At 49.2% G+C, this 11,092-nt stretch overlaps 1 pseudogene; it reads right to left on the bottom strand.

The window, feature by feature from the left end:
* Positions 1-81: 81 nt before the first annotated feature.
* LOC123172188 (disease resistance protein RGA2-like) lies at positions 82-4,830 on the bottom strand (annotated as a pseudogene).
* Positions 4,831-11,092: the final 6,262 nt, after the last annotated feature.

Genomic DNA, 11,092 nt, shown 5'->3' with positions numbered 1-11,092 from the left:
AAAATACTTGTCATCAAAATGGATAAAAATGAACGTATCTAGAACTAAAATACGTCTAGATACTTCTTCTTTTATCCATTTTGATGACAAGTATTTCCGGATGGAGGGAGTACTTTCTAATATAGCAGTGGAAGTTGGTATTATTAATATGGCACAGTAGGAGTAAAGTTTCAGTTTAGATGTACTCACCAGAATTTTGTATAGGAAGGAAGACGACGGCCACAAGACCCTCATGTCATGAAAAGAGTTGGACTCTACAGGGCTGAAAGAATGTACAAGGCATTGTCCTGCACAGTGGATGGGAACAAACACACTGTTATTAAGCAAGATTGCAACAAAAGGGCAAAGTGGAAAAACACAATAAAGTATGTTTGTGTTACCTTGGATCATTATAGTACGATTTTCGGGATGGTTCCCTCTAATCCGCGGCACTCCTGTCTTATCTGCTGGTTGCTGCACAATCCGACATTTAGCTCTTGCAGTGATTTGGGGAGGCCATCCTTGGGCAATGATGAGAGGGCTGGACATTCATAGATTGTTAATTTCTTGAGGCTGGTAAGGTTGCTCATCCCTGCAGGGAGTTGGTGAAGGTCCTTGAAACATGAAAAGTCAAGTTCCTGGAGGGAGGAGAGGAGTTGAAGGGCGTCCTCTTGCTCCTTGCTGAACCGCTCCATCCCTTCACACCAATTCCCTCGAAGTTTCAGCTTGGTGAGGGAGGAAGAGAGGAATCTACAGACGGGTGCAGCAAGAAATCCTGCTATGTCATCTGTCCCGAGCTCATGCAGTGTGGATGAAACAATCTGTGTCTGCTGCTCTTCACCTCCCTCAGCATCCTCCAAAGCCCGTCTGGGATTGGGATCCCGATCAGCAAAAAATCTATGGCTTCCCCTGACTTCTAATTCCTTGAGTTGGCCGCCGGTGGTAATGAGAGACCACAAGACCTGACATTTCAGATCCTCTCCACAATTACCCAATTCTAATCTGATAAGAGAGGAGAGGTTTGAGAGGGGCTCCAGTGTTCCCATACCTTGCACACCCACAAGCTCCAGGAACTGCAGGGAGGAAGGAAAAAGGTAACGGGAAAAGGAGAAGGTGGATAGAAACTTTGGGGACCATCGTATTGTTAATCTCTGGAGGGATCGCAAGGCTTGGAGCCATCCTCCACCAGGAACAAGAGTTGGAGGGTCAACCAGGACCAGCTCTGGGCAGTAATTGAACCACAATTCCCGTAGTGAGTCACAGAGATGAGCTGGGAGGAGCAGCACCCCATCATCCTCTTCCTCTGCTGCTGCTGTTATTTCACCTCCCCCCATCTCTGATGCTTCTTGTGTTGTTTGTTGCACATCCACCCCCACTACCAGCTTTTTTATGCTTTTACACCACCATATTACCAATTTGGAGAGCTTTGGGAGGTGGGGGAGGAGCTCTGTCAGTTCCTTGCCAGTATTACCATTTAATTTGTAGATCTTGATATACTCAACAGGGAGCTGCCATTCCACATCACTCTGACCTCCTCCTAGTGGTCCAACTAGACCAACTGATTCTTTTACAATCAATGTCCTCAGCGAGGTTAGCATCAGAAGGTGCTTCAACTCCAGAGGTGGGCACTTGTCCAGTGTCAGCTTCTCAATACCTGTTTCTTTACTGAAAAGTAACACTTGGTCTAAGCTAAGCAGATCACTCTCTCCGGTAATTTTCAATTCTGCTCCACCGGATGATCCTGAGTATGTAAACCTCTTTAATAGTTTCACATTTGCTAACTCGACATTACGCAGACTTTCAGTCCAGGAGATGGGAGACAAGAATTCTGGACAGTCCTGTATCTTGAGCTCCTGTAGTTTAGGATAAAGAATATGGTTTGAAATTGGAAACTCTAAGAATTTCGGGCACTCTTTAATAATCAGCACTTGCAAGAGAGGGAACGTATGAGCATCCGTTGGCAACCGCTCTCCATCCAGGGAAGAATCTCGTTCAGCTGGGAAAATCCATTTTTCAAAACTTCCTAGGCCAATGAGTTCAAACTTTATTAGCATGCAAAAGCTTTTCTCTATAGTAAACTCCTTCGGCCTGGCAATATGCTCAAACCTTAATTCACGAAGATCCCACGCCTTCCCTAAAGAAGGAAAAACTTCCCAAGAAACACCATACAGATAAAGAGCTTGTAGACCTTCAGCAGCGAACTCATCACCCAGCCATGATGGACAAGAAGGACCTCCGTGCCCTCTAATGCACAACACCTGAAGATCTCCATGTGGATGAAGGCTCTCAAGAACCGCTGCTTCCACACCAGGATCAATACTAGATCGCTTACTATCCCAGTCCAATGTTAACCTCCTCAAGTAATTTTTCTCCATCAGTTTTGCTTGAGCTGCTTCTTCTGTTGTATCTATCTTCTCAAGGTTGTAGATGCCAAGCTCCCTTAGCTTGGTCAAGTGCTCTAGTTGCTTTGGTTCAAACCCTTCACATTTTTTATTGACTTCAAATACCTTTAACTCTTCTAAGAGTTTAAGCTTTCCCACATTATAAATATCAGAATGAAGCTTATCATCATTTGGGACATAAGAATGGCACAATTTGGCAAGGTTGCTCATGTCATCAGGCAAATCACGACTGCCATTCCACCATTTAAGATCTAGAATCCTTAAATGATAAATTTTAGAGATGCTAAGTGGTAAATGAATCTGGATGTCATGTGTCCCTAGACATAGGTATCGTAGGTGGAGAAGTCCCGAAAAGTTATGTAACATGAACTCCACGGGACAAAGCATTTTGGGCAAATGAAGAACACGAAGAGTGTTCACTTCCCCCAAAAAATCACCAAATATCTTGAAAAAACCTTCATCCATTTTTCCAAATAACATCAATGCTTGCAATTCTTCAACCTTAAATCTTGTCTTTAGTTCTTCCAATTCACTCTTCAATTTTTTACCAGACACTTCATCATATTTACCTAAACCATATGTGCTTATAGACAAGTGACGGGTGGTTGGCTGAATCTCTACTGATCCAACACTAGGGAGACTTAGACTAAGACAATCATGAGATGCAACCTTCAATGCCAAATCATGCAGCAGGTCATGCATAACATAACGCATACCATAATAAGTTTTCTCTTCTCTGAAAAATCCATGGATGACTAACTCATTTAAATTGCTCAGACCTATGTCTTCAAATATTTGGTCTTGCCCATTGGGTTTCAAAATATCTAGTCCAATCCATAGACTGATCAGCTCGTCACTTCTGAAATTGTAATCTTCAGGAAACAATCCAGAATAGGCAAAACATTGTTGCAGATGGAAAGGAAGAAAGTCATAGCTAAGCTTCAAGGCAGGCATAATTGCATTGTCATCGTTCTGCTTCTCCCATCCTTTACTTTTTAGGACCCTTTTCCAGTGACGCAAACTAAGGTCTTTACTCAGTAATCTACCAACCGTTTTTGCCGCAAGAGGGGAGCCCTTTAGTTTTTCCATTATCTTATCTCCAGTCTCAAGCAAAAATTGTTTATCCCTTGGATATTGCTCATCACCAAAGACAAATGCAAGGAATAACTTTCTAAACTCTTTACACTCTAAACCATTCAGCTTAATTGAGTGGCCAGGTGTTTCAACCTTCTTTGCTATTGCTTGAAACCGAGTTGTGACGAGAATCATGGAACCCTTTTCCTTTGATTTATTGAGTGTCGACAATAATTTTCCCCAGTCATTCCCATTATTAATCTTCCATATATCATCCAATACAAGTAAGAACCTTTTAGATTTTAATCTTTGCTCAATCAAATCTTCAGTTGTACTGCCACTTTTTTCCTTTTCAACTGCAGGGGTACATGTTTTAATCTGCTCTAGCACCTTATCCAGATTGAAATGGAGTGACACACATATCCAGATCATGACTGGAAAGTGTTCCTGCACTTGTTGGCTGCGATATACGTGTTGTATGAGAGTTGTCTTCCCCATTCCCCCTGAACCAACAACCGGAAGCACAGTTATACCCTTGTCACCGTATTGACCCTTGGTGATGTTCTGTATAATGCTATCCATGACACGGTCCCTCCCATACAGTTTTGGCTCATCAATTCGACCCTTGGTGATAGGACGACACTGGGCAATGTCTGAGACACTTCTAGGGTCACAACTCTGCAAAAGGCCATTAACATTCTTCCGCACAAGCTGCAATTTCTCTATGATGTCCTTCATCTTTCGAGAGAAATCAACCCTATTAAACTCAAACTTTGCCATTTCTTGCACACTGCCACAATCTTTCTCACGAATATGTGGATCCTGGGAGGATGAGCAAGGTAGGAGTTTACCAATCAGCTTGGGCATGCATCCGCTGACTTCTTGATTGGTGTCTTGTGCTGAGGAGGATTCGCCGGGTGACCTCTGCCGGCGCTTAGCATGCTGCCAAGGGCAACAGCTAACCAGTTTGCCAACAGCTTTGGCAGTGTGGCGAGCATTGAGGGCAAGGTCGTGGAAGCCACCCTTGTCATGCTGGTCGGCAGCATTGTACGTGCCATGGAGCTCGTCGTGGATGCGGAAGTAGTCCAGCTCGTCCAGCAAGTCTTGGGCATTGTGCGCCGAGTCCCGCAGCCTCTGCAACAGCTCCTCCATGGCCGGGCCACCGATCTCCTTGCGGCCGGCATTTTCAAGCGTTGCTTGCACGAGCAGCAGTTCCATCCTGAGGGCCTAGACGTTGGGACCAAAGTTCTTGGTGGCTGCCCAAGCCTCCAGCACGCCATCTGCGACGGGGGCTAGCGCCTTCCCCACCACCCATTGCGCCGCGCCGAGGGCCACGACGGCCATCCTCTGGCGTGATGCAGGGATGGACGACACGTGGCGCCTGCATCAATCAAGGAATCAAAAGGAATTTGATGTTAAAAGTTAAAGCGGCTGCTGGAAGCTGCAAACTAAAGGGGCGGAGTGCGTGCATAGTACGTACGTTGGCGCGAGCGCACCGCCTGCCTGCCTTTGCTGCCGGTGACAGATGCCGCTGCCTACTACCTAGCTGCTGCTGCTGCTGCTGCAAATGGGGGGTTGAGTCGCAGCACAGCAGGCCAGGGATGGGTACCTGTTGAGAATTTGCAATCACAAGAGAAATATAAAGGAAGGCATGAGGCCAGGAATTTGCAGTCACATTCTTTAACTTTATACTACCAACTATATATGGGAATTAATTAAGCACATAAATAAAATAAAAATGGTTAAAGAGATGTTGTTTATTTGTTTCTGTGTGGTCAACCAAACTTATATTACGCATTTACCTACATATCGTTATTCAAATCTCGCAAAATCCATTCCATATTGCTTTCAGTATTTTTCAAATCCAAACTTAGGCATCCTCCTTTTCATATTTCTTTAATTTCCAAATCCACGACGGTAGCACCAGCACGTAATACTATTGCTTAAAGGAAACTTGCGCGTTTCTCAACCAAAGCTAGGCCTAGCTAGGCATTCATCCTGGAGCACTCAAATCTCACAAATCCAATACTAGTCTAGTCGGCCCTAACAATTGGTTAGAGAGAGAGAGAGAGAGAGAGAGAGGGAGCGCTGACCTGACCTGCTGCTGTCCGGCGGCGGTAGGTTGCGGCTGGTTCAGATCCGGGAGCCGACGTCGCCGCGGTGAGAGGGCGAGGTGACAGGAGTGCGTTGCCGGACAGCCGGAGTGGAAGCGACCGGGGCTGCGTTCCCGGAGAGGACGGCGAGGCGGAGGTGAGAGCAGCAGAGGTGGGGAGCAGAGAGCACCGCCCAGCTCAGCTAGCTTAGGATGCGTTTGGCTGAAGGTGTCGTATGAATGGGTTGGGACCGTTCAATTTTTTTGGGATTGAACCATTCAATTCATGTGTTTGGCTGAATATAAGTGGTGAGCTAATTATTTAGGACGGGACCACCAGTCATGCTCACATAGTCATGCATGCAAAGGGTGGCCATTTGATTCGACCGATTTGGTTGGGTGGAACGGTTCAGCATCTTCATGGCATATTCTCTTTTTTTGGCTCGAACCATTCATGTGCTTTATAACCAAACATGTCTATTTTCTGAATGATCCCAACCCATTCATGACCGCCCTTGCAACCAAACGCACCCTTAGCTTTGAGAGAGTGAGTGAGGGTGCACGTACTAGTGGACAGTGGTAGTTGTCACCACCTCTGGATCTAGATCCATCGGCCGCGCACTGTTGCCCGGTAATAATTGAGAGCTCCCATCCCATCTGGACTACAGTATATATATACTCACTCCGTTTCTAAATACTCCCTTCATTTCTAAACATAAATAAGTTCTTTTAGAGCCCGCGTATCCGCATGCACTGACCTGACACTCCTTAAATTATGTCCTCCACATCTGTGTATCTCATATTAGAACCCCTATATATCGATACTAAACCATGCAACGTCGATCAAACTATGTAGATCAGTCAACGCACACAGAATCAAACATAGGATGGCACAATTGTTCACCTCCGTCGCCTACTTCTTGGCCTCGCGCTCAGACTGCTCGATGGCACGCCGGAGAGCCTTTGCGTTTTTTCCGACAGAGCTGCCGAGCGTCCGTCTCCGCCGTCGTAAGCGACCGACGGTAAAACCCAAGCGAGGAGCCGCTCGTCCTCGTCAGGCTCCACAGGTAACCTGCGGTGGCGGCAGACAGAGCTCTCCGACGCGCCCCTCTCCTTTTCCCTCTGCCTCTCGCGGCGGGCGGCGCGCGCCTCCTACTTCGGCGCGCGTCCGAGCTGGATGGGCGGGCACAAGCACCCAACGCTGCCCACGCAGGGGAGCAACAACCGGGCCGAGAGCCGACAGGGGCCGTCGTGGGGGAGGCAGGGACTGCGCAGCCCTCGCTGAGCTGCGCGCGAGCCGGGAGGAGCCAGAGTCGGCGCCCTCGCTGAGTCAGCGGGGAAGAGGCGAGGGAGCCGATCTCGAACTGCCCTCATGCCCACCTTGGACCTCTCGAGTGCAATGCGGAGGGGGAACTCCTTGTCGATGTCAATGTCGGAGTCAGAGCGGCTGCCGACGCTCAACATGTTCGCCGGGGTCGTCAGAGCTGTCGAATGGATCGAATTGAAGAACTCGGAGGGGAGAAGAAGAGACAGAGCTAGAGCGGAGTGACCTAGAGTTTCCGGATTGGGGATATTTGTGGGGACGGAGTAGGGTCAGGGTGGGCCGGGCTGATGTGACGGGGGCGGCCGATACTTGGGCTGGATATGAAGGGTGCCGGATAGTCTGGGCATTTGAGGCCCGTTTAAGGTGCCCCACTGAGTCACATTTTCGTGAACAGTCAGTGACCGGACGGGCCACCTGGGCGTTTGAGGCAGGTTTAGGATGCCCGACTGTAGATGCTCTTAGATATTTTAATATAGACTACACGGAGCAAAAACGAGTGAATCTACACTCTAAACTGTATCTATATACATCCATATGTAGTCCATATCAAAATCTCTTAAAAAAACTTATATTTAGAAACGGGAAAGTATAAATGTAGAGATTTCATTATAAATCACATACGGATGTATGTAGATGTAGTAGAAAGACATATATCTAGAAACCGAGGGAGTGTAGTTTTATTTCCCTTGACTGACTTCACCTACCTTGGAGTCTTCTTTTTTACTACCCCAAAGTCTTTACCTACAATATCGTATTGTTTTTCCGACTTTTAAGTCTTTACTTATTGCTACTACTGTTTGCATCCGTGAATCACGCGACTGTTTGGTTTCACCGCTTTTATTTTTATTTACCAGCTAGTTAGAGCATCTACAACAAAGCTGGCCCCACCTTAAATCTTTTCTTTCACAATCAGATATATCAATTGTGAAACTTCAATCAAATACATACAATTACATTCAACACACGTAAAGCCTAGCCTAAATCTCTAAGCCGGCGCTCGTTGGGCTCCACAATCGTGTCCATGTCCGGCGCTCGCCCGAGCCCCTCGGAGTGGAGTAGAGTGGACTGGCTAGGGTTTGGTCCGACGAGCGGGTGAGGACGAATATATGTGGGATCGGGGTGGGTCACTGTTTAGGGTTTGCTTCATCGCTGGGAGGGCCTCAGAGCAACCTTGCCTTCCGTTTGGTGGACATGGGCCGCTGGGAGCTCGTCTTTTGCCCGGCTGTGGCAAGGCGGGGCGGTGGCAGCTAGGGTGGACATGGACCTAGGGTGGGAAGGAGGTGCCTTCCCGCCCTTTCATTTGGTCGTCGTTGCTCAAGCATGGGGCGGAGATGGAGTTGGGGCCATGGATACCGAGGCAGCGGCCTTGGTGGTGGGAGCTGCGATGCCCGTGGGCGGGGCTCACAGCTCGGGTGGTGGCTTGTTGTCATGGTTGCGTGGGCGGTGTGGCGGCAAGTGTACGACGACCGAGGGGAGGTGGGTGGTGCAGCAGGCGCCCTCGTTGCATGTTCTATTCTGCCTTGGAGGCGAAGAGGTCTTGCCGGGGTGAAAATCCTCTCTGGCTCTACCATGCTGACGACGTGGCGCCTATGGGCAAGGTGTCGTTGCGGTTTCTCTCCGTCCTCCGTGTTGCTCCGGGGAAAAACTTTTGATCTTTGGATCTGATGGTGGCGGCGCTCCGGTGTCATGTCCTTCCTGAAGGCACTGCCTTGAAGCATTACGGTTCGTCATGTATGGCTTCTTCTCTTCGTGGTGACTCACTCACAGTTGAGGGCTCCGTAGACATTTATTTTGAGACAGAGTGAGTATATGTTTGTCTTCCTGATTTTGTGATACCTAGAATCCAGAATCGGTAGGTGTAGCTTAAACAAAAGGCAACCAAACAAAAGGCACAGTGCAGGAGTTGTTGTTTGCAAATTTGAACATATAAACACTCTTTTTCTTCTTCTTCCAAAGAATGGTTGGTCAGTGTAGTAGCATAAAGTCTAGTAGTAATAATTGGGCGTGTAGAAAGAGCGAGTGTGGTGGGGTAAAAAGTGATCCCTCGAAGGCACATTCCAACTTAGAGAAAGTGCTCAAAGCATTCCAACTTAGAGAAAGTGCTCAAAGCGATCTGATTCTGATCTGATGTGATCCGATCTTGATGGGACACGCACTGTTGATGTTGTGTGGCGATTTTCTGTTCAAGTGGACGTGTCGTCAGAGTTGCTTCATTTTCAACAATTTGCTTTCAAGAATAGCTCGTGGCGTTGGTGCGTGCATTCTATCGCCGACGGAGGCAGCTGCGAGCGATGCGACGCCACTGAAGCATAGGCCTACTCCTAGTCGAGATAGATAGGTCATAGCCTCATAGGTACGTAGTGGGGTAGGAGGTCGCGATGCCGGTGGAAACGAAGGTCACGTACGGTCCGGGCACGAATATGTCTATTCGTAACTACGTAGTTGCGCGCGCAACTCATATCGTCGCCGTCGCTACATCATCGTCTGGATCAGCCCATTTTGCCCTCTTTTCCTTTTCTCAGTGTTATACGGCTTGAATACAGTCAAATCGTATCTGCACCGTCTACATCATCGTCTGATCGCCACACACTTCCGCTCCGTCGCCATCAAGGTTATTTCTCTCCATCTCACCATTGATCTCCTGTTCAGATGCGTATTAATTAGTAGTAATTGCGTCGAGGAATCATTCCAATAGTTTGTTGCTTTATTTAGTATAGATGATGTTTAAGCAACTATGGTCTTATAAAATATAATCTTGATAGGAGTGACATCTCGATTTTTATGTGGCAAAGCCGTGTAATTAGTCATGTCTTCAATAGGTTCTTGCCCAATTTGGGGACACCAAACTATAGCTCTGTAGCTGTATAATTGGGGTTTTGATCCATCTGTATTGTCTGTTTTGAGTTTATTTCAGCCACACGTGGCATGATGACAAACAGTGTAACAAAGGAACTATTTAGAAATTGCTAGTCGAACTTTTTTTTAGAGAAAAGGCACGAAGGCCCGACTTCAAATTAATGAAGCCATCAACCGGCTAGGATACAATGGTGCTGAATTACAAAGGCAAAGACTTGACCAAAAACTGAAAAATACATGCCAAATTCACTACGACCCGGAGCAGCAGCGAACAGAGCATCTAAGAGAAACAACGATCAAGCCACCGGAGATCTTGTGCAGACAGAACAACAGGGCCGAAGCCACCCTACGCCGACAATTGCCGTGGACATGAAGGCCCAGACCGCTTGAAGGAAACCATCGACTCCGCCGCCCACTGCCTCGGGCCACTGCCGGAGGGGAGATCACTATCTCCCCTACGCCCAGACCGTGCCAGACGCCCACCACCGGCCGGCCGCCAACCAGCAGACAAGGCGGGGAGCAACTGAAAGATGCGGAAGAACCAACATGCCACCACCAACGCCGGCAACCAGGGGATCGGAGCACAGCTGCCGCCACCCACCACCAAGCAGCACGCCCAACCTCCAACCTCCCCTTGAACGGCGCCTCCAAGGAGGATCAAGACGCCAGAACGTCTCCGCCGTCCGGCCAAAAGGCCAAGACTTTCGCCTGGAGCAGGAAGGGGAAGATGGGGACAGATCTGGAAGCTCGACCCGCCCTCAAGAAGGGAACGACACCGGAGCGCCGCCGGCGTCGAGGTCGACGCGAAATCGACCAAGGGTTTCCCCCATTCCAAGACTCCACCACCCCATCCTCGGCCAGATCTGACGGGTCAGCCACCAAATTAGGAGAGGAGGCCACTGCGAGGGGAAGGGGCCGAGAGGAAGAAAAGTCGCCCGCCGCTGCAGCAAGGCCTCGCCGCTCTCACGCCACCCACGCGGCCGGAAGGGACGACCAGCACCTGCGCGCCATCCACCGAAGAGATCGAGGCCGCCATCTCCACCCAGGGCCGCCGCCCGCCGCTGCAGCAAGGCCTCGCCGCCCTCATGCCACCCACGCGGCCGGAAGGGACGACCAGCACCTGCGCGCGCCATCCACCGGAGAGATCGACGCCGCCATCTCCACCCAGGGCCGCCGCCCTGGCTTCCAAAGCCCCTCAAAGCGGCGTGAGGCAGCAGATCCTCGCCGCCACCTTCACCGGAAGACGCGCAGCAGCCGACGGGATCCTCGGGTGGCGGCGAGGCGGGGGAGGAGGGAGGAGAGGTGGCGGCGGCTAGGGTTTGGGGTCGCTCCTGAGTCGCACGAGAGGGGCGACGCGAGAGCCGG

The sequence above is a fragment of the Triticum aestivum genome, unplaced genomic scaffold (genome assembly GCF_018294505.1).
Source record: "Triticum aestivum cultivar Chinese Spring unplaced genomic scaffold, IWGSC CS RefSeq v2.1 scaffold126759, whole genome shotgun sequence".
Lineage (NCBI taxonomy): Eukaryota > Viridiplantae > Streptophyta > Magnoliopsida > Poales > Poaceae > Triticum > Triticum aestivum.
Note: the sequence above shows the minus strand (reverse complement) of the source record. Positions and strands in the feature narration are given on the sequence as shown.